This window comes from Protopterus annectens, chromosome 1.part0, assembly GCF_019279795.1.
Source record: "Protopterus annectens isolate FY-2018-M chromosome 1.part0, PAN1.0, whole genome shotgun sequence".
Taxonomy (NCBI): domain Eukaryota; kingdom Metazoa; phylum Chordata; order Ceratodontiformes; family Protopteridae; genus Protopterus; species Protopterus annectens.
The window spans coordinates 1,787,857,929-1,787,882,688 of record NC_056725.1 but is presented as its reverse complement, the minus strand read 5'-3'; positions in this window follow the sequence as shown (position 1 = coordinate 1,787,882,688).

The following is a 24,760-nucleotide window of genomic DNA, read 5'->3' as shown; positions in this document are numbered from 1 at the left end:
AGGATAGAACCCATAAAGTCAAAATCGCTGGAGCCATGTCATACTCAAAGCCATTCACAAGTGGTTTCCCACAGGGCTCTGTCCTGGACCCCTCTTGTTCGGCATTTATTTCTCAGATGTGAAAGCAAACATTGGAGGGTTGTGGCTGACAAAGTTCGCAGATGACTGCAAACTAGGCACCATAGTCGATACACCAGCTGACACATACATCCTACAGAAAGGCCTCACTGAAACGGACAACTGGTGCCGGAGTCATGGCCTTAAACTAAATGCCAAAAAATGTATAGTCATCCCCTTTGGGAAAAACAAAGTACCCACAAATTATCACATAGACAGTAACCCACTGAGTACGGAAAAAGTAATCAGAGACCTGGGGACCCAAGTCAATAGTGACCTCTCATTTGACACCCACGTTGCCAAAGTGGTTAGAAAGACTTTCTACCTTGCCCACCTTATCATGAAGGGATTCACATCCAGATCAAAGGAGGTCATTGTACCCTATACTCCTCCCTTATCAGGCCCATGATTGAGTACAATGCCCCATTTGGTATGTACCTCACCCGGCACTTGCAACAGCTGGAGATACCCCAAAAGTACCTCACCAAGAGGATCAAGGATCTCCAACATATGTCATATGCTGCCAGACTAAAGAAACTCCAGCTCTATTCAGTAGCATACCACCTACTCAGAGGTGATCTGTGCCTGACGTACAAGGCCATGTCCAATCAGGAATTGATGGACATGCTCCACCTCAAAAAATCCAAATCCGTCAGAACCATGAGAGCTAAAGATTTAAACCTCAGCACAAATATGAATAGGACATGCTGGAGGGACAGATTCATAACTCAGAGGCTTCCCATACTCTGGAACAGAATCCCAGTTCATGTTAGGCAGAGCCCCTCACTAACTCTCTTCAAGAGAAATCTTGACGAGTGGATGGGAGATCGTAGGTTTACTCCGGGGGTCATCTCTGTGTCACTACTAGACAGAGGCACAGTAAACTAATTCTATTATGTAAGGGGGTCTTCACTGTGTCACTACTAGACAGAGGCACAGTATTCTAAATCTATTCTGTACACTTTTGTACCATTACATGGGGTGGCGAAAGCCACATCACTATGGCTAGGCTTATAAATGCCCCAGGGCAGATAGCCTAGTACTAAACTATGAAACTATGAAACTATATTTCATATGAGGCTATCAGTGTGAGAAGTGTATGTTTCCATATACAAGCCAAACTTTGGATATCATCTTTTCATATCCTACAGCCAAGGAGCCCACATATCACTGCATATTCTTTCTCTGAGAGATTCATTAAGTCCCATCCTTCTTCAAAGACAGCAAAATAAGGGGCTGTAGTCAGTTCTCTGCCTTCCTGGACAAGTGTCTGGCATCTGAGCTACTGCTGAAGGTATTGCTGATAGAAACCCAATTCTTAAAATTGGATCAACTGAGACATGAATATCCAGTCAAGATAGACTGACAAAACGCCATCTGCATTAAGGAGAAGGGAAAGACAACATATTATGCTATGGTTAGCTAGTTGTCTGACACTCATAGCTGTTGCATTACTACACTGTGCAATCCATTATACCTGTTACTAATTTCACTATGGATATCTAGCTGTCTTAACACTCATAGCTGCTGCCTTACTACACTGTACAATCTATTATACCTGTTACTAATTTCATACTGTTTTCTGAAGATGGCTATTGCCACTCATACAGGCTGCATATTGTTCTGGATTCTCTATGCTCATCTGCAATATCTTGTCACTTCTGCTACTGGAATTCAGTGAAGCATCTTTTCAAAACTTGGAATTTACTACAGATATTTATTAAACTTTCTGGTTAAATGAACCTGCATGAAGTGGCCCATATCTTGCCTAGTTAGTTCAATTACTTAAGCACTGGACCTTGTGTTCAGAATAGATACTTAGCTTGTATCTTATCTTATAATTTAGGAGTGAGGTATCTATCCAAAAGATATTTACTGAAATACGCCAGCAGTATGATTCTGTTTTATAATACTATTCACTTGTAAAATACTTGGCAGTATAACAGTAATTCAGGAATTGCATTTCTCTGTACAAGTTTTATTGTACATAGTTAGTTAGATCTCTGGAGTAGCAATGTATTACTTTAATTTTTTTTCTCATTACCCCTTATGTCAGATAAGTACTTTAGCTTTTTTTAGATCTTACCAGAAATCCCTCCTAAGCTGCATGTTTGCACACAGTGCTAGTTGAAAGGAGCCTGAAAAAGACCAAGTTTGAATTATGAACAAAAGTGTAACACTACATAATCACACATGATATTAGCCAGTATGTATATTACTTCCTCAAAAATTATTCTCTACAACAGAAATATAGCAAACACAGTCTGTAATTCAATTGTCTGTTTATATGAACAAGTAATTTAAGAGTACATAGTTTATTGCCATGTTTGTATTAATCACTTCTTCACACAAAACCTCTGTGTGTTTCATAATGCTACCTTTATAGTGAATGCCATATGAGTAGCTTAGCTTGTCATTAGTTAAAACTGATAAGTTCCAGCACGTGTTATAATACTAGTTATGGTAAATGTTGCTTGAATTAGAAAAAAAATCACTTGAGTTCCTTATTCATTTTAAGAATGTTAGGCTGATTTGTTCATTAAGTCTTATTGCTGCCATAAAGTGGTACAAATCCATGTGTTGAAAAATTTAATGAAGAAGCAAAACACAATATTAGCTTAGATCACTTTCATGTTAATAGAACCATAAAAGAGATGGAAATGCCTACAGAGCAGACTTATGATTTATTGAAAGTTCAGGTACAAAGAGGCAGACAAACAGTACAAAAATGAGTTTTAAAGAACATTCTGCTTGTGTCATGTAAGTGCAAATTAAATCGTCTGACATTACAGATTCCGAAGAGTCATAACTTCAGTATCTTGGCAGGAGCTGCTTCTGGCTAAGCGTCCCTGATTCTATCTCTGCAGTATTTGTGGGGTCTGGCAGGACAGATAATTCCCATTCCACACGTCTGCAGAAGAATGCATTCATAAGGAAAAACACACAGGACTGGGACGATGATGGACTCCCAGAATTAACTCTAAAGCAACTGCTGTCCTCAGTTTTGTAGCAGTTCAGCTATTCAAAATACATTTACAATTTAAATTCTGGAAAGGCAGAAATAACCACATTTATAACAACAGACTTGTCATGAGTGGATATTCTCTATTTAGTCCGAGTCTCTACTTTATCATCAGAACATAAAGGGCACTTTTATGCAAGTAAGAACTTTATGAAGTCTATAAATGGAAATAGTGTAACTGGTAATATTTTTTCTGTCAATTCCATAAAACACTTCATATGAATAAAATAAATAGTGCAGTTTACTTCCAGTCTGCAAGAGTGTAGTCTAAATGTTGAATTAACCTAAGGAATTGCAAGTATTGCTTCAGTGAAACAAAATGTTGTTTACTAAGCTTAGAGATGAGATGTGATCTAAAAGCTAACCACATTCATATTTCCTATATCTTTATGAGTATAACAGAGTTTTTAAAGATGTAGAATTTGATACAAAATGTTACTCCACCTTGCAAAGCTGCTTCTTTATATTACAGCATTTATTGTACTTAAGGACTACAAAAGCCTTTTTGAAGGCACGACATTATGTGACATAATTACCCTTCTTTGAGCATAGAACATAGTGGCACAATGTACATGGAGGCCATAAAATATGACTTTGCTCATCCCAAAAGACTTAAAAGAGGTTTCCAGCAATTGATTGCAGGCTAAGAAGGATATTAGGAGGCAAGTCTGAGACTTCTACATATTAAACTATGCTTAGGTTAAGATACCATGAGTAAAAGCACATGGGTGTAAAAAAAATGTCATTAACATCTACCACAGATAAAAGCATGTACCAAATATAAAAATGTATCCGTTACAAATGCAGAAAAGAGAGTTTGCCAATAGGGATGACTGTGGTCAGGGATACAGATAATAGGCAAGAGGGGACTGGAATTTATTGGAGAAAACTGGCAAGGTGTTGGGAGCAAATTACTAGAAAGGGAAAGGTAATAGAATGGGAAGAGACCAAGAATTTATTTGGACTGCAGGTTAGAGATTGCCTTCCCTATCAAGGACTGATATCAGAGTACTGGCAAAGAGAAAGAAACAGGGGGCTTCTGAATCAAAGACCATCACTGGTAGAGTTTTTAATAGAATCTAGAACAGAAGCTGTCATTAAAAAAGGAATAATTAGTAAAGCATATAAAATACTGCACGATAATTATAAGAATCAATCTGAGAAGGTTAGAAAAGATTGGGAAGAGAGATTAGATAAGCAATTCACAGAGAAACAATGGGAGGACATATGTATGTCTCCCAAATATGCAACAGAATCTAGAAGATTTAGAATCTTTGCTTGGAAGTGTTTACACAGGCATTTTTGTAACCCAAGTAGACTCCAAAGAATTTTTCCTCAGGTGGATAGCAAGTGTTGGAGGAGCAACAGGCAAGAAAGAGGTGGCTAGGAACAGGTCTATATTATATTCTCGAAAGCCGACAATATCGAAGCTGATATTGTTGGCACGAGAATAGCGAAAGCGCACATCGAACGTGTAAACGGAAATCTCCGTAAGGGCAGATTTCCGTTTACTGCAATGTAGTGCAGTCTCGGAGTAGGTATATTTAAGTAGCGAGGGATGTGGGGGGCATAGCCCCCACATTGGAGGTGCAGGGGGGATTGCGCCTCCCTGCTTAAACCCATTAGGGTACTTTTTTTTTTGTTTGTTTTTATAATTTCTTTGTTTGAAGACATCAACCATATGGTGTCAACCATATGGTGTTGGATGTTTTCAACCGTTGATCTTATAATATAGACCTGCTAGGAACATATGTTTGGGAGTGTAATGAGCTGACAGACTTTAGGGATTCCCTGCAGACCGCTGTGTCGGAGATACTGGTTGAGCAGTTTGGACTGACTTGGGAGATGATTTTGTTTGAGGTATGATACAGAATTGGAATTCCCTAGACATAGTAAAGTCTTGCTGAGTATTATTATGGTAGCTGCCAAAAAGCAATTACTAGAAAATGGAAATCAAAGTCTAGACCAACTTTACTAGACGTAGTGAACATAGTAACATAGATAAAACAACTGGAATTAGGATCTTTAGAAAAGGGATGGAGCAAACTATGTAGGAAAAAATGGGAACTGTGGGAACAATATATGCAGAGCAGGAATGAGGTTGAAGAGGCAGGATCTGAGTGAGACATATAATGCTTAACTTACAATGACTGGATAGATTATAAGTGATGTATAATGTTTGCAACTATAGTTGTTTCAGTGGTGTCTGATGTATTCTGTTTACAACTAAAATGGTGTCATGTTGTTTGTTTTTCATTTGTATAAGTGTAAGATTGCCTATGTCATGTGTGAAAATTTAATAAAGATGTTTGTTGGAAAAAAAAAACTAATTGATAGCAACATCATGCTAAAGTCAGTGCTTCATTAGTAAACATATTAGTTGCATTATCTGAACACACCAAATTTAAATATCCATGTGGTTATTACCTTTAGTACAGAATCCCTTTATGGGAAAAAGTAATCCTAAGAAAATTGATTTGAGAAAGGTCAGCATACCTTTTTTTGGTAACTGTGTTGGCATGTCTATGCCTAGAGATCTTTCAGAAGGTACAAGGGATAAAACCATCCATTGTTGTCCTTTTTCTGTTGACAAACAGAATGTTATGCTTTTCTGTATTGGTATTCTCGATGTCAACTTCATACTGTAAAGACCAAGTAAGTCTCTCCTAACTTCTCTGTTTCTATACCGTATCTTTAAGCTACTGCTCAGTCTATAATGCCTCTGTTCTTCTTAACTCTCTCATTATCTTTCTGCATCACAAACTCTTCAGCTATTACTTTCCTAACTTAAACCATTTTATTTTTCATGTACAATAGCAGCAGATGTCATACATTACACTACCTACATACTACTTTTATACACTGTATCTACCCATAGGCTATGTATAGTATATGTTGTTAGAATGACTAAAATTGTCTGTAATGCTATACCTCTATAGAATTGTCCAGATGTGAAGTATATCTTGTGACCTAGTTTACGTTCAATCAGCTTATTTTTGTGTAGCATTCTTCGTGTCGCTTGTATTGTTTGTGGACTACACTGTATTTGTATTGTACTGTATGTGGAGCTTTTCTCCCCGGGACTCCACGGAAAATGGTTTCTGTAGACCCAGTTGGACCACCCCTGTAAATAAATGTCTAATAAATAAATAAAGAGAACTAGTACCATTCAAGCACTTCCTTATATATATTATATGTTACATGTTCATTTTACTTCTTTACTGCTGAAGACATCCACATTTGTGTAGTTAATGAAACTTGGTTAGTGTAATTGTACTTCTGGATTTAGTACATATTGCACATTCAGATCCAAGGGGAAATTGTGGGAGAGTATCTGTAGCTATACATGCCCTCAGATTCAGCAACATGCGAACCTGGAACTAACTGAAATCTTAATGACATTCAACAAAACTATCACATTATTATTGCTAATTAGAGATTCCTGTCTGTGTACCCCTCTGATCACATACCCAATCCAGGCTGAAAGTTAACTATTAAAGCAAATGCTTATGGTAGAGCATACCGTAGCTTCTCCCTGTCAACAGGTTAAGATATACAACCAGCAATAAATGCGCTCAGAGATGTCTAGATTAGTAAAATATAATTTCCTTAGACTAAATAATCCTTCCCTTTTAAGGTACAACTTTTCTTCATCTTGTACATATAACCATATCCTTTGCTTGCACCAACCCTTGTGTTATTTCTTCCCTGGTTAAATTTAAGTGTCTAGCTATAACTGAATCCCTTAAAATTTTACTTTGCATAATATATGAATCCCACTGTATTATAATATTACCTTAAAAATAAGTTCTTGCCATTTACAGACCTACATGATAATTATAAATGGCACAGTTCCACAAAAATCCCATAGCTGAGACCATTGCATCCTTCTCTGAATTGTATTCCTAATGAGGTAGTTACAGTAAGACATCTATTTCCAACTGTCATAAACACACCAGTATGCTCAGAGGTGAAGCCGTATGGTGAGTTCCGACATCAGCAAACTTCACAACAAGAAGGAAAGGGCTTCTAGTAATCTATAACAAATCACCATTCATCTGATATAGAACAGGTTCTAAACCAGAAGGGTAGAACCTTTAAGCAGAGCATTAAAATGTGCAAGGATAATTAATAACATAAGCTTGCTAGCACTGTGAAAGAAATTAAAAGGCCTTGTTTAGTTATATCAGGAGAATCACAAGTAACACATAAATCTGTATGGAACTTTAAACAGTTTTTTTCTTCTTTGCTGACCCCAGAACTATTGCTGATGTCTGTGCTAACCAGCTTAGCTGTAATTTCACTTCACCTTCTCATTCTACTGTCTTCCCCGTCTGCCAACCCCAATTCCAAAGTCACTCTGAATTGGTCTTGTCTGCATTTTCCAAAACCAAAAAAACACTGTCTCTGTGGTCCTCATAATATCTGTAATTGCTGATAACTGTAAAGTACCATTTAGCCAAATTGCTGCTAAGCTTCTTCAGCCTAAGTCTCTCAACAGGTTATACCCCAGATGTATGGAAATTGGCCATTGCTGTACACTACACCAGAAATGTCTAGCAAACTGACCATGGTAATTATAGACCTATTAGCCTCATTGTTATTGTCTGCAAGGTAACAGGATATAGAATTTTACTGCAGATGAATGACAGCATAGGAAATCTTCAATCCCTAGTCCAAAACCAGTTTGAATTCATAAAAGGCAGATCATGTCTGCTTAATCTTGCTGATTTCTTTGACAAGATTTCTAAGGTCACTGATGAAGGGCAAATGACCACACTGCTTACGTAGACCTGGGCAAGACATTGAGCCTCAACACCAAGCAGGTATTATTGATAAAATCCCCCAAATCCAATAAGCCCAAATTGTAGTCCATTAGACAGCTAACTGGCTCACTCATAGAGCTCATACTTTAAAAGTTGAGGGGTGTTTCCTTTAGTCAGTAAAATGTCAAACGTTGTATCCACAAGACTTTTTTTCTGGGGCCATCTTGGTTAAAACCTATGTCTTTGATGTGAAAGCAGAGGACAAAAATCTGTGCCTAACTATATTTGCTGATATGCATACTGAGTACGTCTGGTCAAATACCCCTTCTGGCAGAGATCCACCAGAAAAGGATAAATCAGACTATAATTGGTGTTCTAATCATGGTCTAACCCTTAATTCTGTGAAATGCAGTATAGGCACATTGAAAAATTCACCCATTCCCACCTCATACCATATAATGACACTCCCCTAATAAGAGGCACAGTCATCAGTGATCTGGGTACTTATGCTGGCAAAGATTGTTCTTTTGACCTCCGTGACTCAGTCATTATTACAAAAAGCATTTAGGCACACACATCTTATCCTTTAGGGCATTTTCTGCATGTCTGAAGAATACATAGTGCTGCTTTATTTATCCTTTATTAGAGGTATTATTCAATTTAATACCCTTTTTAGGCATGCAGCTGTCAAAGCAGCTAGACCTGTCTGAAAGACCTCAAAGATTTCTCACCAAGATAATCATAGAATAGGTATGCTATCTTATCCTGAATGATTACAATTCCTCTTCCTCTACACCATTTTGAACATGGTCCTTTGAGGAGTTTTCTATTTGGTTTTCTGTGTTATGAAAGACTACACACTTTTTGATCTACTTCCTGTTGTACAGAATCATTAGTTCATCGAACACCTGTGCTAAGCACCTAAACTTCCACTGCCATATTAACAGCACCTGTTGGCTTTTTAAGTAAGACTCAGTCAAGCCCATGTTTTAAGAGTAGACTCTTGCTACATTTCAAACAGAACAATTTCCTAGTAGACTTCAAAACAAGACTCAACAAATATATAGGAGACTTTAAATTCCTGCTTGGGATATGTGGAAACAGCTTGCTTACTAGGGGAAACTAACAAACTCAAAATACTTTGGGGTGATGGTCACTTAGGCCATAAGCGTACTATGAATGTATTGAGCCTATGAACTAGATGTAAAGCTGTCCAGGCATACAAAGATCAGTGAGTATCTCTCAACGTCCAGCAGGCCTGATGCCAAGGTGCTAGCCTGCTAAGCACTGAAGTCCTGTAGCTCTGCTGGACATATAACTTGGAATACCACATCACACATACAGAGGTACCAGATGGCAGTAACTCAGAAACACGTTAGTAACTCAGCTGCTAAATCCATCTATAAAACCAAGCACTGGAGTAACCTGGAAGTCAATGGAGAGATAGGGAAAAATTTCTACATGTTGGGGATAGAAGAAGCTTTGACAGTGATTTACTCTTTAACATATAAATAAGGTGAGGATAGATGAAGAAGATAAAACAGCAGGAATTAAGAGGAAAAGCCAGGAATTATTCTGAGCCTAGAAATATTCTATTGCAAGCTGTTAAACTAAAACATGAAAATGATGTGCTTCTTGTGATTACTGAAGTGAAATTAATTGAAACAGAGACTTCTGAAAGTGCACCGGAAACAGATAAAAGAACATGTCAGAATATTGGCAAGAAATACTTAAAGTTAAGAAGAATGTTAAAACTAGACAGGTGCAGAGTATTATCTGAAGTAGTTAGTCCAAAAGGCAATGAAAAGTCAGGTTATTCCACATTGTTAACATATAACATATTCATCAAAAAACAAAAGAGTCAAATGCTGTTGTATCAATATAACAATAAAATTAATTCTCATCTCCATGTTGTTTCACTTTAAGAGGTAAAATATCCTAATCATTTTGGTTGTTTCCTTGAGAAAAACCAGGGTAGGAAATTAGTGTTACTGTGATATCAAAATTTGAGAGACCGCCCTGGTTTAATGTACCATTTGGGGACACCGTTGAAGAGTGAGCTTAGAATATCATACAAAACCTTAGCAATGGCATCCTTTTTGACTATGCTTATTTATTTACAGGCTAAGAATGTTTGCTAGAAAAATGTCAAATGCAAATAGTTCCTAAAGCAATGCCTGCTGCACATGTAGTATAAATAGTTTATAGAAGTAGAAATGAGCCAAACTGAAGGGAATGGAAACATTGGGTACTACTAAGAACTAAATAAAACCCATAGATTTGGTGAACAGTGCAACTTTATTATAATGCAAGATAAGACTTAACATTGCTATTAAACTGAAAAGTATCTGAATAAAGTGATTAAAAGGGTAATCATTATTTAAAATTAACAGAATGCTCTTAGCTATGCTGAATGCTTAATTTCTTTTAGTACACAATAAAGCTAGATAAAGAAATTTTGAGACTGAACATATTTAATATGTTGTTAGGAAGCCATAGATTCCTTAGAATCCATTTGGTATTTCATTAACACCAATATCATTGCAAAAAACTATTATGCAAGTAATCAGAGACTTGAAAGGTATTGCAAACATAACTTATGGCCTATTAGTATGGACTTACGCACAAGGAAACCTCCCTGTTTGTCTGAATCTATCGTACAGTGGTGGCAAACAAATTTTACTTTAAGATCATGCCTCTGTAGATTAATTAATATTGTCTGGAATCTCAAAGGTGGTCGGTGCAGGCAACATTTTTACCTCACAGAAGCATGATCTTAAAGTGAAACAGTTTGCCACCAGTATACTGCAAATTTATCCAAACAGTGGAGCACATTATGTAGATTTTAGTGGCAGGTTGGACTTGATGTATGTATATACAGACATTGATCACCAGAGAGGTGGGGTATGAATGTGCAGTTGCTTTCATGTGTGGACTTTACTGGTTAAAATAACTGAATTTTAATAACCCATTATTATACAAATGATTATAGACCAATCCCAAAACAATCTGAAGCCATAACAATCCTGATAAAGAATGATCAAGAGTTAAATATGTTAAGGTGATTGTTAAGCTTCATCTGCAACCTGTTAAAATGGCTTTGGGAAAGATGTTTCTATGGAGACCTTAACCCATATACAGATTATTAGAAAACACAAGCAGGCCATAGCCTACCACAACTTCACACCTCCTCAGTATTGTATGGGGTTAGAACAGAGGGTATATTTGGAGCACTGTTTAGAAAGGCCATGCCTTTAAAAGAAAAACAATTTCAAAAAAACAAACCACACATTAGAGTGGCCAGTAAAAACACTACTGAAAAAGATGTAGTTGTGAATGTTGTGAACTCATTTGTAGCAATTTACTATCACCATAGCCACAGGAAAGGTCTGAGTTGATAGCTTACAGAAGGCCCAATATGAAGAAGCTGAAAACAAGACTACCAGGAATATAAGCTATCTTTATTGAAAGACTGTATACTAGAAGGAAAAGAAGAGTTTTGTAATGGAGATGCAAAGGAGAAAAGCACTGTAAACCTAAGAAGAAAAAATACCTATTTTATCTATGCCTCTGGTATGCTGTGTCTTGCAAGAATATGTGAACTCAGAATTAAATATTTCATGTCTACCTGAATGGTAGATGCCTGATTTTTCATCTTAGATGGAATTTCACTGTTATTTCTGGCTTCAAAGTATACATCATTCAAATAATTTACCCTATTTTGGCTGGTATATCATGGACTGGATAACCTGTCAGAAGAAAACATTATATAAGCTGGTGATTAAATCATAAGAATATAACTAGTGTGGAGTAAACTAACCAGAATCTCCCTTTCTATTATAAAACACACTCTCAAAAATCAAATAAATCTAAATCCATGTGAAAAGCAATTTAATCATGTAGATTTGATTTTTTTTTCAATGAAAGTTAAGCAGCAGGATTCAAGAAACTCCATGTAGGGTTTGTGTAGATCCTACACAGAGTGTTTCTCTGTACAGAAAGTTGTGTCTGTAGCGGTGCCATGCAATGCATATTAATAAAGTGTGGTGCTCTTAAACAAGGTTTCATGGAGCACAACAGAGTTTTTTTGGCTGCAAAACCTCTTTGGGAATGTGGATAATTTTTCTGTGTAAGGTTGCTGCCTGCTAAAAATTGATTGTGCTCAGTGATTGATTGACAGCACAATTGCTTTCCCTTGTTCAAAATTTTGCAGGGTCCCAAACACATAGTACAAGAGACCCTGCCATACATATGTCATTCTGCATTTTTTAATTTCATATATTTTATTGTTTTTGTTCTCTCTCTTTTTTTTTATTTTTACATGTTTGTATAATGTTTAGCTCGTTTGTGTGACTGGACCACCCATGTATCAGACATGACCCAGACAGCCAAAAATAGAAACTGGATGCATTCCATTAATACCACAAAGCATTGCGCAAACCCAGTAAGCGAGGCTGCTCTGTGCTAACACCATCAAGTTAACAATGAATACTAATATAAGGAATATGATGCAACTCAAACTTCATCTACTTAACTCTAAAACTTGCCCTTGTCAAGATCCAACCTAAGCTTCTCATACCCCATATTTACATCTAAATAATCCCTCTCCTTTCATTTAATACCTTACTATGTGGATACTTACTAAACTCAATCAACCAATGCTTATGGATAAAATGCTTATGCAAATATGTAACTGTATTGTTTCTCTGTAAAAACATTATGGGTATAATCCTTTGTGCATGCATTATACTTTGTCTCTTAAATTTGCTGTATAACAATTTTTTTGCAATTCTTTTGACTCAAATATTTTAATTACTGCTAAATTGTTTGTGTATGGAGCTTTTCTCTCGGGTCTCCACTGAAAATGGGCCACAAGCCCAGCTAACCCGGTTAACAAATGTCAATAGATAAATAAATAAACAAATCCTTTGGCAGTAGGTAGTAAGTCAAGCTCTAGAGTACAAATGTGTCTGGGTTCCAGTACAGGGCAAGCAAACTTTTCTTTTACTGTGTTGACATTGCAGATTATACAAATGAAGTGCAACATAGACAAGTGTCTTTCAACATTCTTGTGGCAAAAGCTGTATGTTGAGAACTACTGTAGACATGGTCCTGGGTTCAAAAGCCACATGTTCCATACACTTTTATTGTTGTTCAACGTCACATCATATTTACTCTCACACATAACTGACATAGTGTAGCTCATAGGTACATAGGTTGCTACTAGGTTATCGGCCCTAGGGCCTATACAAGCCTAGCCAAAACAATTCCCTGGATATTTCTTCCCACAGTATTTTCTTCCCTGCACCCCTGTCTAGCAGGGTGACTGACGTGATACCCGGGGTGAATTTACTATCTCCCATCCAATCATCAAGGTTCCTTTTGAAGAGCGCCAAAGAGGCACTCTACTTGACATGTATGGGCAGTCTATTCCAGAGTGTGGGGAAATATACAGCCCTTGCAGTTCTTGAATCCAGGACCCTGTATACTATAGTCACAACAGTTAACCAGTACACCATGACAGCTGTAAAGACATGAGCTGATATTAATATTTACATATATGAGGGCTGAGACACTAATATCGTGTCAGTTATTTACCTATTCATTTACATGAGTATTGTGCATATATTATCAAAAGTATGACTGTGGGTACAATGTGTACTACGGTCATGCAAGTATATTTCTGCAATCCCATTTGAATCATAGAGTTGTACAAGTGGCTGCATATCAAAAAACCTTGCAATTGCATTGTTTTTTTAATTTTATTTCATTTTATTTTGTATTGCCTACTGTTGCACATCACTTACCATTGCTTCAACAGATGCACCCTGGATTACCATGTTTGTGTGATGGTAAGCGGTGTACAACTTTTTAAATGTAGCAAAAAACAGACAGTGCTCACTCTCAGTAAGCACAATATGTGTAATTGTTAGGAAAACATATATTTAAAGTGGAATTGGCAGGAGATGCTCATTACACATTGAACTTGATCTTTAAGAGACATGGCTGGTGTTGGAGAGGGTGTGCACTTCCGAGCACCATGTTGGGATGTTCAGGAGTCCAAAGTCTTTGTTGGGCTCTTAGTTAAGGAGTATGGCCACGTCTTTTGCAGAGGGACTATTCAGGTTCTCAGTATAAGTCTGAAGCCTGGACTAGTTTGGCTAGGGCTTTGACCAGTGTGATAGGTATCCCATGCACTGGTGAGCAATTTGCCATCGTTATAATGATCTCTGTAAGAGAAAGAGGAATACCCTTGATCAGTGGATCAGGGGGTGTAGAGCAGGGAACACTCCACAGATGTGTAAGTATAAAATACATTGACCAGTTGTAATAGTTATAGATCAATATAGTCAAGACTAGTATTCATAATGGCATTCTGTTTTGTTTTTCTTTTTCCACAGCTACTGAAGAAATGGCCTTGAATGTAATATCTCATGGAGCATGTCTGGTAAGGATGAGAAAAGCATATGGTATGTATGCATATAAAAAATACTGTTATTGTAGCTTTAACAGTTAAAGATGGATTAATTGTTATTTCAAACAGATGTATATTATTGAGCATGCATATCAACTGTAAAAGAAAGTATGCATGCTTTACTCTGTAGCACAAAACAACTATTCCACATTCTCAAATAACAGTGAACATGCATGTATAAAATGTAAAAGGAAAGTATGCATTCATGAGTCTGTAGTCCAAAAGAAAAGTACGGTATTACAGTAGTCAGCGGTTGTAGGTTCAAAGACTGCACTTCCCAAATATACAATAGGGTGTACAATAGTATTATGTTTTCATCAATATATGCACAATAGTGTTAACTAATCATTTGTACAGCAAGTTATTTTCAGACCTCAATACCTCTGGCATGAATGGTCTGCTGTCAAGTGTAATCATGCATATGTCCAATATATGCACGCATGAATGATTGCTGGGTGCAATCTGATTAATACTGCAGTATCCATCTGTTACTAACTGGGTAGTCTTCAAAGTAATAAAGAATTTCTTAGGAGTTTGTAGTATTAAAAGTAAAATGTAACAAAACAGAGTGAAATAATTGTAGACAGTTTTTGCACAGTGGTGTAGTGGGTTACATTCTCACTTCATAGCAAGAGGTTCTCCGGTTCGAGTCTTGACTTGGGTGCCTTCTGCGCAGAGTTTGCATGTCCTCCCTGCATTTGCATGGGTTTCCTCCAGGTACTCCAGGTTCCTCCCACATTTCAAAGACATGAATCTGGAGCATTTTCCCCAGGCCTCTGCTGTCTTATTCAGATTTTCCAGGTCAACAAATGTTAAATAAATAAATTAACTCTGAAGTTAGTAATGTTTTCCTGTTTTTTTTCTCTCACCCCACCCCTTTACTTCTTTTTTAAATTGTTTAATTTGTTTTCACTTTGTTGTTATTAGGTATAATTTTATATTTCTTTATTTTAATTTATTTCTAATTTTGTTTGTATTTGTTATATAAATTTGTTTTTATTATTGTTATGTGTGATGTTTTTCTTTGTTCATCTATTTATTTTTATGTGTATGCTTTTTATTTCCCTTTTTCTGTTTTTTATTTTTAATTTTGTAATAGTATTTTAATGATTTTTATTACTACAGCACAGCAGGGTAGGCAGATCCCACATGATCGTCTTACTCTCACTTCACCAGCTACAGCACCAAGGCCCAGCACATTTAGATTGCAGCCTGGCAGCATCCACTCTACTCCCTCTGCACTACCTGGGCCCTCAGGTTGTTCTACCCCAGAAGATAAGCCTGCGGTCCCCTCTTGGAGCAGTGGTGGAGGCATGGATTTATCACCTGGAATAGTTGCCAGGTATTGTGTGCAGAACTGTGCACCACACAGTGGACACACCCCTATGCTGGATGGAGCACCTGCTCTCCATCCTGGTACAGAGTACTCATCAAAGGCATACACACATCAGGCGCTGCAACTGCTGGTGCAATGAGGGGACAGTGGTGACAATCCACTGGGTGAGGACTCAAGTTTAATGTCTCCAAACTTGACATCCATGGGCTCTTGATGTCCCCCCTCCCCAGCCATGGTGTTCAGCCCCCCTTTTGTATCCTTTACCATCCTTGTGTCTCATCTTGTATATCCTATCTGCCATTGCTTCCTCACCTACCCACCTTACCTTACCCACACATACCTAGGTCTATACTCCAACATTCCTCTCTCTCTGCCAAAAATAGAAAAGTGCACCATTCCCAACAAATAAATCATCCCATACATAGCTCTCCATTTCACACATGTATCTTCATGATACCCTTGATTTGGTCTAATTGGCTATACAACATGATTGTGTTTTGGCCACCTGTCTCTCTGGAGGTGACAGTCTAAATTCAGCTAATATTGTTCATATATTATAATGTTTTGCTGTTGCAGAGAATCTGTGTGAGATGGTGCTCAATGGTATGCATCTCACAATGATGCACAGCTGCAGCAAAAGCAAATAGAGCTATTATATAAACCTCTATTTGAAACCACTACCATTTTCCACAAAAATAATGACACAGATTCATAACTATCCCGATTTATATTTTTTGTTTATGCTTAAAAGTATTTGAAACAGTTACATATATCTGTATTTGAGCCCAGTACTATCTGAACTAAAACAAGGTTGAATCAATGCATTATCAAATGGTGCTATATAGTCAGCTGAGTAGCAGGTGTATTTTACACAGAGAATATAAAACTGCAGAATTTACTGCTGTTGCATATACCTGCTACTTAACTGAATCTTTGGTGCAGGTAGCAATTGACTTCAGGCAGTCATAAGTTCCTTTTTTGGCCACATATAACTGATTTTAAATAAAGCTGTAGCTAATACTATTCCATATGATTCTCATTTCTGTTATTTATTAAAATTTGTATTTGCCTTGTTTAGGGAGGCTGCATGATGCACAGCATGGCACACATATGCTTTATAAAATAAATGGGGATTGTGCACTATGGCTTTACAGAACATTAATGTCTATACAATGATGATTTCTATGCAGTTAATGTTAAAAATATGACATTGGTGATATAAGGAGCAAGCACTGGGGAGTACAGAGGGAAATATAAAGATAAAATGTAACAGTTAATATTGATTGTATAAAATACACCTGCTAAGGAACTTACTCTGTGTCCGGCAGGGTTAATGCATTGCTGTTGGAGGCAGATGGTACTGGGATCAAAATGGTGTATAGGCATGAATTTTACAAATGTGCATGATAACTTTACATACATTTACTGAGACTACTGTCTTTTACTGTTGCTTAGCCATGCTGTGCATCATGCACTATCGTGCACTGATTCTTTAAAGAAAAGAAATGTGGAAGATAGAAAAGTGGCGAAATGGTGAACAAGCACGGGGAAAATCAAAATGAAAGGAGGGCAGGAATGTGCAGAAAGGGTGTAGGAAAGAACCATAACTATCCATTTATTATACAGTAAAAACTAATAAGATGTATGCAATATTAGCTGAATTTGGACTGTCACCTCCAGAGACAGAGGTGACAATAACATAATCATGTTGTATAGCCAGTTTGACTGAATCAAGTGTGTCATGTAGACATGTGTGTGAAATGGAGAGCTATGCATGAGATAATTCTTTTTTGGGACAGGTGCACTTTTTTTAGTGCGAGAGGAATATTGCTACCAGGTTGTGTCCCTGACATGCTGGGATGTGGTGCCATAGCCAGTGGAGTGGGGATAGGTGGGTCTCATAGGACAGGCCTACCCTGCTGTGCTGTGGAAAAAAAGGAAAAAGAAGAACATAAGGGGTGGGGAGAGAGAAAAAAAGGGAGACCATTAGCAATAACATAGGTGACATACTAAACTGTGATGTAATCATTAAAATCTATTATGTTACCTTTACTTTAAACAGTACAAACTGTAAACAAACATTTTATAACATTTCTGAATACCCAGTTAATAACAGATTTGCACTATAGTTCAGATTTCTGCCAGCAATACTTGATATGTGCATATATTGCCCATATGCAGGCTCCAATTCTACTAATTACATTTTCCAGCAGGCCTTTTGTACCACTGTTAGGAAGGTCTGCAATTACAGAGCAATAATGTTGAAAACATAACAGTATGAACCCACAGCTGCTGACTACTGTCTACTACCATAGTGTTCTGTGTTATCACAGCATACTGCATGCATACTTTCCTTTTACAGTTGAGAGATGTGTACTGTATTTTATAGTACTGTATTCATAGGCCTCAAACTCTTACAACAATAAATCTAGACAAAGCATATATAATAGGGGGCCAAAGTCCAAAAAATAGGTATGACTCATATACTTGCTCTTACAAACTTATTAAGGTGATGCAGTAACAGGTTTTGGTACTTGCATGACTTTGCTAAAGGGTCTGAGGTCTAAATCTCACGTCTGACATTATTTAGTGATTTCAGTCCTTAACCCATTTGGAATTATTTTACTGAAAAACACAATTATATCTGTAACTAGACAAAAGACTGGACAATCTGTAGAAATCTGTACAGTTAAAATCGAAAGGTGCAGTGCGTTAGAAAAACCAATAAACATGAAAAGAAAAAATGCACTGAAGAGAGGGTATCAATGGTTAAAAACAAAAATAATTTATTAAAGTATTGAGCGCTGTCATCCCCCAACAACCATCAGTATTGTGATGAAGTCCCTGGTTGTTGGAGGATGAAAGTGCTCAATACTTTAATAAAGTATTTCTGTTTTTAACCATTGAAATCTGTGCAATTAACAGGTATTACTGCATTACATACCAACTAAGCCTATACGTCACAATCACTTACAGCCAAAAATGTGGATCGAGCAATAAATAATGTAGGTACAAAGGTGCACAAATAAAACACATTTTACATATTCTTCTACAAACCTAGAAAAATGATACAATAACAAGCTTTCCATTAACACAGATGTTCTGAAAGGTATAAAGTATGACACATAAATGTCATTTTCTGACTGTAGTCCTCTATATTTTGGCTAAGACTTGTGAGACAAACACAGTTTATGAGAAACAAACCAAAATTACGAGACAACAATCTGAACATTCTGCAAAACCCATACAGTTGAGAGATATTATGAAGCAGTTTAACTGTTAATGCTACAGTAACAGTACTGTTGTGATGCATACCACATGCTGCTCAATTCCATGCCGATCTACTTTCAGGGGCTCTAATATTCAGATCATGATCTGCCTCACCTGTGGGAAAAAAACAGAGCAGACTAACATTATGAATACCAAGCCTGACTATATGCAGCTTTAAACTATTACAAGTAATGTCTGAAAGTCATACTTACACATCTGAGGGGTACTACCAGTCTGACATTCCTCAATCTAATGGTTGAGGGTATCCCTCCTCCTCATCCTGATGTCTTGGTAGTGGCTCCTACACTGTTCACCAGTGCAGGGGATACTGGTAGCACTGGTCAGAGCCTGGGTCAGACTATTCCATGTGTCTGTCCTTGATTGCGAGCCATGATAGTGCCTCTGCAGAAGCCAGGGCCCATGGTCATTCACTAGGAGTCCAACAAACACTTTGGACTCTTGGACACCTCACCTTTGAGCCCTAAATCTCAAACCCGCTCCAGAAATGCCTTCCATGTCTGTCACAGAACAAGACCAATGTAGAATGATATTTTTCCCAAGAATTGCACATATTGTATTTACTCAGAGGGCACACTTTTTGATATGGCAATATTTGAAAAAGCTGGGTGCCACTTACCATCACACCAACAGGGCGCAACATGTTTGCTGGATGGTATATGATGCAGAAGTTTGGTAACTAATGCGATTTCTATGTTATTTGAGATACAGGCAGTTGCATAACTGTGTTGGTCCAATGGTAAGTGCATGCGAAGCCACATAGCAGGAATATACTTGCTGAACACAGTCATACTTTTGCTACTAACTAGACAATACATAGATTAATAATTACATAACTGACACAATATTACTCTGTCAGTCCTAAGTCATATAAATATTATGTAAGCTAAACTAGGTCAACTGTTATAAGTGAAAGTGACTATAATGTGAAGTGGAACAACATTAAAAATTGAATGGCATATGCTGTATTCAAACCCAGGACCATATGGATGTTAGTCCTGCACTGCCAGGTATTACCACAGGATTGTTGGGCAATCCCTTCTCTATGTGTCACTTCATTGCTAAATACTGCAATGTCACGACAGTAAAACAAAGACAGTACACCATATACTCAAACCCAGAACCATCTTGACTTCAGACCTAGACTTAATACCTGCTGCCACATACTAAGTTACATAACCTCCCAAGTTAGTATTCATTGTTAATTTCTCACTGTTAACTGCAGCACAATGTATCTTAATGGTTTATGTGATGCACAGTTACATTAATAGAAAGCATCCAGTTTCTATTTTTGGTTGTCTGGTTCCTGTCTACTACCTGGATGGTCCAGTCATCCATTTTGTGCAATGCCACTCTACACGCAAAACTGATTAGCATAGCCAAACCTGTTTGTACTAAGCGGTGCATTGCACGAACAATGCCCCCCATCACTAAAGTAAGAAAGAAGGAGAAACAAAAAAGGGGGAAATACAGTTGTTACTACACAGGAGGTCTCTCTCCAGAGGTCTGGATTTCAATTCTCACTCCAATGCTCTTTCAGAAAACAGGATGAATGCCTCATTCTTGTTGGCCGCATACAGAGCTTGGCAGCAAACAACTATGAGTTATCCATCAAACAGCAATCTTCCACAATGCATTTTAACTGATATCAAACCATCAGCTGTTATTTATACATATATTATATGAAATAAATGTGGATGTACTCCACTTAGTGATCACACAACCTGTTAGGACTATTGCTTAAAATTATACCAATCTGTGTTGCTTGCCCATTCAGCAGTTATCTGATCAGTATTCAGAGATATGCAGTATGAAAGCCAGACTACCTCATTTACCTTACATTGTGTGTGTATATTAACTGGGAATAGTATGATATGCAGTTGACAGCAAATAAAGGTCAGGTTAGATGACACAAAAAAGCATACACTGCTCTTTTGGTGGTGGGAGCAAAGGTAAATTCCTGTTATGGCACATGCAAGGGTACACTGTTCTTTTGAGGGGGTGGGACAAGCTGAGGTCATGTTATGGCACAACTTCTCTAATTAAAGATATCCCATTACAAACATATAATGGTAAACTGAGGCCATGCATTGATCATCAGCACTTTGAAGAGTTATGAATGTATGAATCTTACATGGCTGAAGACTACTTTCTAATGGACACATAAGTGAAACAACTCTCTGCTGTCACATGTTACTTGACTTTCTGTACACATCTCCCACCTTTTATCTGCTTACAGCACCACGTGAGGAAATTCTTAGATTAGATTAGGTTCATAGATTAGCATTAAGCTAACTGCCCTTGCAAGCCATTTTAAGCCTAGCCAATTATCCCCTGTGAGACTCAAACCCTGCACCTTGTGCTTGCAAGGCAAGCACCTTAACCATTAGGTCGCCCTCCCAACCCTTCTTCGCTTGCTAGGATTATTTAATCCATTAATGTTTAATGATATACACTTTACAGATGTTATAAAACGTTAATGTTCTGAATATCTGTTGTTGATTAATTTTCCTTTTTTCCCATATTTTATAAGTCAATAGAAATTGACTATTAGGAATACAATTATAATTTACACATGAAACATATAAAACTTTTATCCAATGAAATATGCTTATATCAAATTCAATTTTATAAGACTTAGTGAACATCATATTAACTATTAGCAGAAACGTATAACATTTACTAATAACACAGACACTTTCTAATACCCCCCTGGAGTTAAAAACTCCTACGTTAAGTGACATCTGTCACCCAAATTGACCATCAAACTAGTAACAACACTCATCTCCTCCCCGTCTAAATATATCTGTCATTGCATATTTTAACATTATAAGGTAGTATATGAGATTAAGAAAAACAATTATGAAGTAAAATACATCCATTACAATTGTGTGTACTCATTCAAGAAACAAATTAAAATATGTCAAATGTAACTGTTTCATTTTAACTTTTGTCAAACTGAGTTTAAGATATCATAAAGACCAACCATATATTATACAAATAAAATAAAGGTCATAACTAATTTATATGCAATGAATTGCTATAATGATCAATAAGCAAACTAATCCCCTGTCTCTTTATTTAATAGCTAATAACACTATTCCCCATCTCCATGTATCTGAAAACAAAGAGTGTAGAAAATATTGTATTATAGTTTCCCACTGTAAAATGAGATTCCAATAAAGTGCTCAGTATTTTCTAGGAAGGAATGTAGCATACATTTATGCTTAGTAGGGAATGGTCTATGACTGAGAAGTGGTTATAGATGAAAGGACAACTATTCCATGAGATTAACTTTAAATATAAATATATATATATATATATATATATATATATATATATATATATATATATATATATATATATATATATATATATATATATATATATATATATGTTTCTGTTGTCTCTTTTTTCTTTTTTCCTCTTCCCCTCCCCTTCTCCCTTATTTCCTTTCTTTAAAATCTTTGCTAATCTGAAACAGCTTCTATCTCTCTCAGAATATAGCAACACATTAGTTAATATGGCAAACATCTGCATCTCAGACTATACTGTATGCAATAAGTTAGTTTCATACAGAATATGTTATGTTTCATTCATTATTTTTTAATCTCCTATCTGTACTAGAATTATTCCCATGTCTGTTTTCTATGTCTTGTAGAATAATATTAAATTCTACATAGGTCTCATGTAAAGATTTTTTAAATATTTTAATGATGTTGCTATATATGCTATATGTATGTTATACCAATCAGAAGAAGCTTTACTTAAATATAGTAGGACTATAAATACAAGTGCAAAAACATAAGGGTTTAAATGTATCAAAGTGATCTGTTTATAAACACTCGCAAATGCTTTAATATAACAGTCATATTATACAGGTTATTTAGCTGCAGTTCTTTCATTTGACCTGTAAATGGCATTAGAGACTGTCTATTCAAGTTATTATCTAGCTTTGCAAAGCTTCTCAGCACAGAGTTCAGTCTGTAAACGTCTCCATGGAAATGACACTTTTTTCCTGCTTTCAGTTGTGTCAGCCACAGTGCGATTGCATACCAGGGTTGTTTATCAGTTCAGATGCACGAGACTGAGGAGGGAAAACATTTGCAGCTTTTCTTTAAGAAAGCTGTTGATAACCTTGTGGCAGGACCGGGAACACAAAAATGGACATAAAAAAGGCAAAAGGGAGGGAGAGAGCTAAAATATAACATTGCAAAACTAACAAACTCCATCTCCCATACCCAGCAAACCACTAGACCACCATGAACACATCAATCTATACTAAACCCTCCATTCCTTTACAAACAGCAGCAAAAAGAAAAGAAAAGAAAGAAAGAAAAAATAAACAAATAAATTAAAGCCTCTCCACAGTACAATAATCATGGAAAACCACCAGAGTTATCAAAGAGAAGCTATTTGCTTAACATCACACCCACATATTCACATTTTTAAAAATAAATATCTGATGACTTACTCAAAGCATATCAGCTTGCCGAAAGGGACAAAACAAAAACATTTCACATATGTATTCCCACAAATAGCACCACATTCCAGCAGCAGAGCAATAGATGGGAAACATAATCATTAAAGCAACATTATGGCAACAATATCAATGAAAAAATCTATCTTCACAGAGTGACAGGGAAATAAAATGGCAAACAATTAAAAATAAAGAAAATAGTTTCTACTGCAACAAAGACTCTCATTTCCTCATCTGTAAGTCTCCGTATCTACCATAGTTCCCAGGATACCATAAGATTCAGTCCCCAAACATACAGATCATTTATTATAACAGACAACTACTAATATTAAAAGATAATAAATAAATAAATAAATAGCTTTTACTTGCTATAACTATTGAACTACTTTAAATAAAATAAACTAGACTTAATAATAACAAACTATAAAAATATCGTTAAAACAACTATGCACAATAAAATACATTTAAGTAACAAAGATTCACCTGTTGAACCATTTCCACTTCCCCAACTTCTGGGTTAATTATTAAGACTTAGGCAAATGAAAGCCATTGTAAAATAGTTTAACTAATTACTTATTCTTGAGCTTCTTCTTATGTTCAGAAATCTTCCATGAACTGTTATCAGCATTTCTTTTAAGGCTGGCATTTGCCCAGTCCATATCCTCTATTTTATCAAGCAGTTTTCTTGTTTTGACAAAAGTAATGGCAAAATCTATGTCATCAAATATTTTTGGACCATCTTGGAGAAATATTTTTAATCAGACAGGAAATAATAGGTGTGTCTTTATTTGGGCTTTCTTTAGTTCTTTTAGCAGTGGCAAAACAAGCTTTATTTTGGCAATTACATAAAATGAGTAATCATTATCAAAGTGTATGACATTTTCTTTATATTTAATAGGAGATTTAGCCCATGCGGTCTTTAACACTATCTCCTTTTCATGAGATGATAGAAACTTCACTATAACAGATTTAGTAGAATTGGATTTACCTTTTTTTGTAGTACCCAAGGACCTGTGGGCTCTCTCTATCCCATATGAGGGAGCTTCAGGAAGCTGCAGTACCTCAAGAAGCCAAGAAGTTAAGAATTTTTTCATATTACCTTCTTCAACATTATCAGGCAAACCAAAAAGTCTAATATTTTTTCTTCTTGATCTATTCTGTAGATCATCAATTTTTGTTTGTAAAAGAGTATTTTGTTTTAAGAGAAAGTCTATATTATGCTCATCTTCTTGAATTATAGTGTCCATATCATTCAGTGAAGTCTCTATACCAGTAA